The sequence below is a fragment of the Herpailurus yagouaroundi genome, unplaced genomic scaffold (genome assembly GCF_014898765.1).
Source record: "Herpailurus yagouaroundi ecotype Mexico unplaced genomic scaffold, PumYag 28, whole genome shotgun sequence".
In the NCBI taxonomy this organism is placed as follows: domain Eukaryota; kingdom Metazoa; phylum Chordata; class Mammalia; order Carnivora; family Felidae; genus Herpailurus; species Herpailurus yagouaroundi.
In genome coordinates this window covers 159,932,122-159,938,474 of record NW_024412376.1, presented here as the reverse complement: position 1 = coordinate 159,938,474, position 6,353 = coordinate 159,932,122, and positions in this window count along the sequence as shown.

Here is a 6,353-nt window from a genome sequence, read left to right as displayed (position 1 = left end):
GCCACCCAGGCGCCCCTGGGGACATGTTTTTAAGAGAGAAAAAGAGTCATAGCAAGAAAGGAGAGAGAGGAGAATGCAGTAGCTTCCCTCCCTTAACCACAGTTGTGTTCTCCATGGTTTCATTTACTCACAGTCAACCACAGTCCAGTAGCAGATGCTCTACCTTCTGAAGGTCAGTAGTAGCCCAACACGACATCACAATGCCTACCTCATTTGCCTCACTGTATCTCATCACACAGGCATTTCGTGAGCTCACATCAGCACAAGAAGCAGGGTGAATGCAGGGCAATCAGATATTCTGAGAGGGAGAAAGAGGCCACAGGTACGTACCTTTTATTACATCGTGTTGTCATAATTTTGTTCTATTTTATTATCAGCTACGGTTAATCTCCTAGTACTTAATTTATAAATTAAACTTAATCACACGTATGCCTAGGCGGGAGAAATAACAGTATACAGAGGGTTTGGTATTGTCTACAGCAGCAGCCATCACTGGAGGTCCTGGCATGTATCCTCCACAGGTAAGGGGAACTGCTGTAATTGAAGAGATGATAAAAGAGACACCAAACAAAGGCAAGCTAAGATTAACATAAAAGGGAGCCACAGGTCATGATCTCATGGTTCATGAGATCAAGCCCTGTGTCTGGCTCTGTGTTGACATTGTGGAGCCTGCTGAGGATTCTCTCTCTCCCTCTCTCTGTCCTGTGCCCACTCGTGATCTCACGCACTCTCTCTCTCTCTCAAAACAAATAAACATTAAATATATATATATATATATATATATATATATATATATATAAAAGGGAGCTAGAACTGAGAAAAGAGAAGAAAAAGAAAGTGAGAAAAGCAAGAAGTGAAGGAGAGTAATTGAGATTTGGCAGGGAATCAGTATAATCTTTGTGACCAGGTGGCTGGCAGAAAGAAAAGAATAAAGAAAGCCAGCAAAAGAAAGATTCATAAAGGAATATAAATATAGTGGTAGTAAAGAACATTTTATTACAATACATTATTAATTTACACTGCATTATTTAATACTTGGCCAATAGCACATATAGCACTTAGGTCATGTTTCTGTGGATGTTATAGCTACAACATAACAAGGAAATTGGAGAATTTATACTTTTCCTTGTATCTACAAAGGTCAGATGAACACTGGAGTGAATAAATAGTGTTTGCCAGTGCACAAGTGGTCAGTGCTGATATGGAAAACTCCTGTTTCCTGACACCTTCTTTATAGTTACACACATGAGCATCTCAGCAAATGTTTGTGGCTGGGAGTGAAGAGAAGGATGGGAAGCCACAAAGTAAATCAACGGTAAATATGTAAATAGAACTCTAGACTCATGACTTCCATTTTTAATCATGGCTACACAAAGTTGTTCTCACATGGAAAAAAAAGCAGGAAATCACTTGAGGGAGACTGAATCCTACTTCCTCAGGATTCACAACTTTAATCCACAGTTTCTCAACTGTGGCACTGTAGACACTCAGGGCCAGATAATTCTCTGTTTGCAGAGAGGTTCTGTGCCTTGTCGGATATTAACTGCACCTCTGAGCTCTACCTACCAGATACCAACAGCCTTACAACCAAAAATGTCTCCAGCTATTGCCAAATGTCTGGGGTTAAAATCACCCCTTACTAAAAACCATTGGTCTAAAGGGAACGGCAGTAGATCAGGCCCCAGGAGACAACAGATCTAGTCCCATAACTCAGGGTGTGACTTGAAAGCCATTTTTCTTTCACGCCCCTTCCTCATCTGTCTAGTGACAAACATTCTCTCACTGGCCAAGGTCTACTCAGGCTCCCTGAATTCTTTTGCAACTAGTCCCGACGTTTGGACTCTGCATAGCCCAATTTCAGCAAGAATCCTGATGAGTCAGTTAAGCCAGAACTCACACCCTCGACATCTGATCACCCTCAATATCTAATAGGGTTCCTCACCATCACCATCCTCTAGGTGATGTCTGATGACCCAGGCCTATCTTCAGTAAGAATCCTGTTAGATGGCTCACACCAGAATCCTGCCCTACCCCTGAAGTTTCCTCTTATTAATTTTCTATTCACTGACCCTCACCTTGCCCCTTGGCTCTGAACTCCCTCTTGCACATGATGCAAACTCACTCCAAAATTCCATCACAGCTGTCCTTATACCTACCATGATGGTCCCCTACCTTGAACAGTCTTCTAAACGGTGCTTTAACGGGTGCCGTTGAATAATTTTTCTTTGACACTCGTTCCTTTTTGTAAGTTTATTTATTTACTTTTGAGAAAGAGAGAGAGAGAGAGAGCGAGAGCACAAGCAAGAGAGGGGCAGAGAGAGAGAGAGAGAGAGAGAGAGAATCCCAAGCAGGCTCCACCCAGTCAGTGCAGAGCATGACATGGGGCTTGATTCCATGAGCCATGAGAATGAACCTGAGCTGAAAACAAGCATGTGATGCTTAAACATGAGCCACCCAAGCCTCCCCAACACCAGTTCCTTTTTATGTGACTAGGATGCATTCGATGTGAATCTTAATTAACGAAGAAGTGAAGATAAGAAGCGTGTCAAAACCCCTCAAGTTTGGAAAGATGCTGGTCTCTAACAGTCCTTGATGCAGAGAGTTTGGTGAAGACCAGAATCATGGGTAGGAATAAAAGTGACAGCTGGGGGTCATTGCCAAGAGCAAAGAGCAGGTGAGTATGGAAAATGAAGGATGAGGAGCAAGATTGATGGCAGTGGGGCCAGGATGGAGTGGAATCGGACTCAAGGAGGGAAGAGGAGAGAGTGTGTGTATAAGGTCAGGGCACCACACGTGTGGCCAGAGTCTCATACCAGGTCTCATGCCTGCGTTGAAGGGCAGCATGGCGGCAGGACAGCGGGACGCATTCCAGAATGCTCGCCCCAGTGTCTTAGAAGTCAGACTTGCATTTCATGGTTCACTGCAAAAGTCACGTGTTAAACTTAAGGCACTGGCCTGGGCACTTGAGTATCTCAGGCCATTTATTTGGTAACCTCCACATCTGCTCCCCTTATTTGCAAACACTGAGAGAATACCTTTTGAATACTCTGAAGTATCTGAAACGAGCTCCGACAGATCTTGAACCATGGTAGGTCTTTACTAAGGTCTATATTACCTCCTTTCTTTCCCCTTGCTTGGGAAACACAAATGTAAATAAAGCAGAAAACTGTACTTTCTTCTAGTAAAAAATGGGGTGGCAGTTGTTGTGGAAAGACCGTGCATACATATTCTCTTTCTGCCTTCACACACTTGTGTGAAGTATTATTACCCTGTGTTAATAGACAAGAAAAGTGAGATTCAGAGGGAGAAAATAAGTTATCTAATATCTATGTGAATAGTTGCCTGAACCGAAAGCCACAACTGGGCGGGTGACACCAGCATCCACACTGTTTCACCCACGGCACATCTCTACTCTTAACATCTATCGGGGTAGAATCAATCTGGTGAATGTTACTAGTTAAGATAGACACACTGTAAAAATAAAAGATGCTATTATTACTTCAAAGTCAGGAAGAGGAAAACACACCTGACGGTTGGGAACAGAGTTGGCCTTCCAAATATATCATATCTCAGAATTTTAGCAGAAGATTTGCTATTCTGTGAGCTGTGGGAGTAGCCAAATGATTTTGAAAACATGAAATGAAACAGGTATCAAATATTTGGAAAGCCTCCAAACTTGGCAAAGGGATTGGCATGCATTTTTAAATTCAGATTTTCATTCCAACTTTGCGAACTGAAGTATGTGGACAAGATTGCAATGGGTGAAAATACCTACAGTACTGATTCTTCTCTTATTTAAAATGCAGAGAATAATTTTTGAATCCATAATACTTTCACAAAAATCCAAGGCAACCATTCTGTCTGATAGACAAAGCAATTACTTATTTCTTATGGATGAGAGAAATGCACTTGCATGAACAGGACAAGCTACCCTAGCAGGTGGTGAGAAGCAAAAAGAAATCTTTCTTCATCACAGTTACTATAATATAACATGTTCTGAAAACTTCTTTTCACTTTACCTAGAGCAACCAATAATAATAATAAATAAAAATGGGAAAGATAATCAGTGAGTACTTCTTGCATGGAAATATTTGAAGAAGCTCATATATTATAAACCAAATGTTTGGTCTTTTCTTCCATTGTCTTCCTTGGGAAAGAGGGAAAGTTGAATGAATCTGCAGTTACTTAAAATCATGCTACTTCAAATTGCCATATCTTAGTCTTTGACATTTTATCAGTGCCATGCATTGGAGAAAAATTGTCCTTAATAGGCTAATATTCAAAATAAGAAGGCACAACCTTGTCATTATTACTAGCACAATGGAAAAGCTCACTGGAATCAGCCATCCAAGCTATGGAGGAGCTTGAAGTTAATTACATCACCTTAGACAATAAGTTGGTCTTTGTGGTTCCAGTTATCTCCGCACACAGTTGGCTCTATTTTTTTGTTGTTGTGTAATGTCCCATTAATCACAGTTACATTTGTTCCCTGCCGTGTGATTCATCATCCTCTCCTCCTGAAAGGACTTCCTTTCTCCAGGACTCAAGATAAACCACTAATTTAAAGTGGCAGTGGCCAACCTTGCCCATCACAACGGCGTGGTTTGAATGAGGAGGGTCAACGGCAACATGCACAGACTCTAGAAGCTTTAGTCGATTCAAATTATCCCCAGTGATTGGGTTCAGGCACTGGGACAGAGATCAGGTGTGACAATTACAGGATGAACTCTCGAAATGGAACTGAAGGTGCATTTGCCTCTGGAACTTTTCCAAGCACCATTTATTTGAAAAAGATGACAAAGTGAAGTATGTGGAGAGGGAATAAAGTGTAGAGGGGAAAAACACTGGGCTCAGTACCAGGAAATGTGCTCTAACTTTTGCTTTAAAAGAAAGTATCTGTGTGAACTTGAGCAGGTCATTTCATTACTCTGGGTTCCATTTTCTTAACAAAACTAAAGAAAAAAAGAACTTGAACAGGTGACATGTCTGATTTGACATAAGGAGACTTTCTTTTGAGAACAATCTTGATGAAGTTATCATAGAACACATTTTGAAACGTTTTTAAAGATTACACATTATTACTTGGGGGATAAATAGATTTCTGCTGTGAATTATAGCTCTTTCCCTTTCTGGAGACCAGAATTCAGCATTCAGCAAGCTGGGTCCCACAGGAGGACGGAGTCGCTCTCTGCAAATCAGGGCTTATTTTATTTTCTTCTGCTACTATCTTAACTTTGCCAAACAACTGCACATCCCTGTTAGCTCTCTGGTTAATTATTTTATGCAATTTAGCAGCCTAAGGGAGAAACTGCTTGTCTGTTTCCCTCCAAGGCATTTCTTGAGTTTGGGTAAAGAGAACCCATTGCATAACACAAGTCACTAACTCCAAAAGGAAATTTCCAGACTCTTGGACTGCTGGTGGAAATTTTGTCATTGCAAGCGAATTCTTACCTTAACAAATTAATAGTGTCATATAGATACGGTAAGTGGATAATCATTTTTACCACGTCAATTCTTCCTCTTGAGTTGAGGCATTGCAGAAATGCCCCTCTGATTCTATCCCCTGTACTCGGCTAATTCACTCATTTGTTATAGTACAGGCCTTCATTTTCACTATGTTTTCTTTCTAACGTAGGGAACTTCTTACAGACAGAGTCTGGATATTACACTTTCAAAAATTCAGCGCTAGCATAATTCCTAGACAGGGCATTTAATAAACATTCCAGGCGACAATGGTGTACTGGCCAGGGCAGTGTTGATGGAGGAGTATGTATTTTCCACCCCTGCAGCCCCTCCCTCGGGTCTTAGGACAGTCTCCTCATTGTCACTTCTTTGACTTCGGGGAAATAATAATAGCTACAATTATAAGTTGTCTAAGTTGTGCTCTGGGCCGCCAGGCCTCATTTATAACTTCATAACATTTGTGTAAAGCGGCTGCTTCCACATCCCTTTTGTATGTGAGAAGACTCAGGCTTGGAGAAGCTAAGCCATGGGCACAAAGCCATGTACCTGCTAGACACCTGGGTGATCCGTCCCCCCCGTCTACACACATTCCATAACTTAGTGCTTGCTAAAGCATATTAACCTGTAGACTTATGATTACCTGGAATTGTGGACTCAGTCTATGTGGGGCTCCGAGGAAATCATTTGCCACGGCTCTTTCTTATAGACAATGTATCAGGTACCATAAGTTTTTAAATTAAGAACTGATTAAGATGAAGGGAGCATGGGGAATATTGGGACCAAACAAGAATGGGCTGTATGCGGCCTTTAAAAACCAGTCTGGACTTTCATAAAGGTGAGCGCTTCTCAACCAGGGGCAATTTTGTGCCTCACAAGACATTTGGCAATGT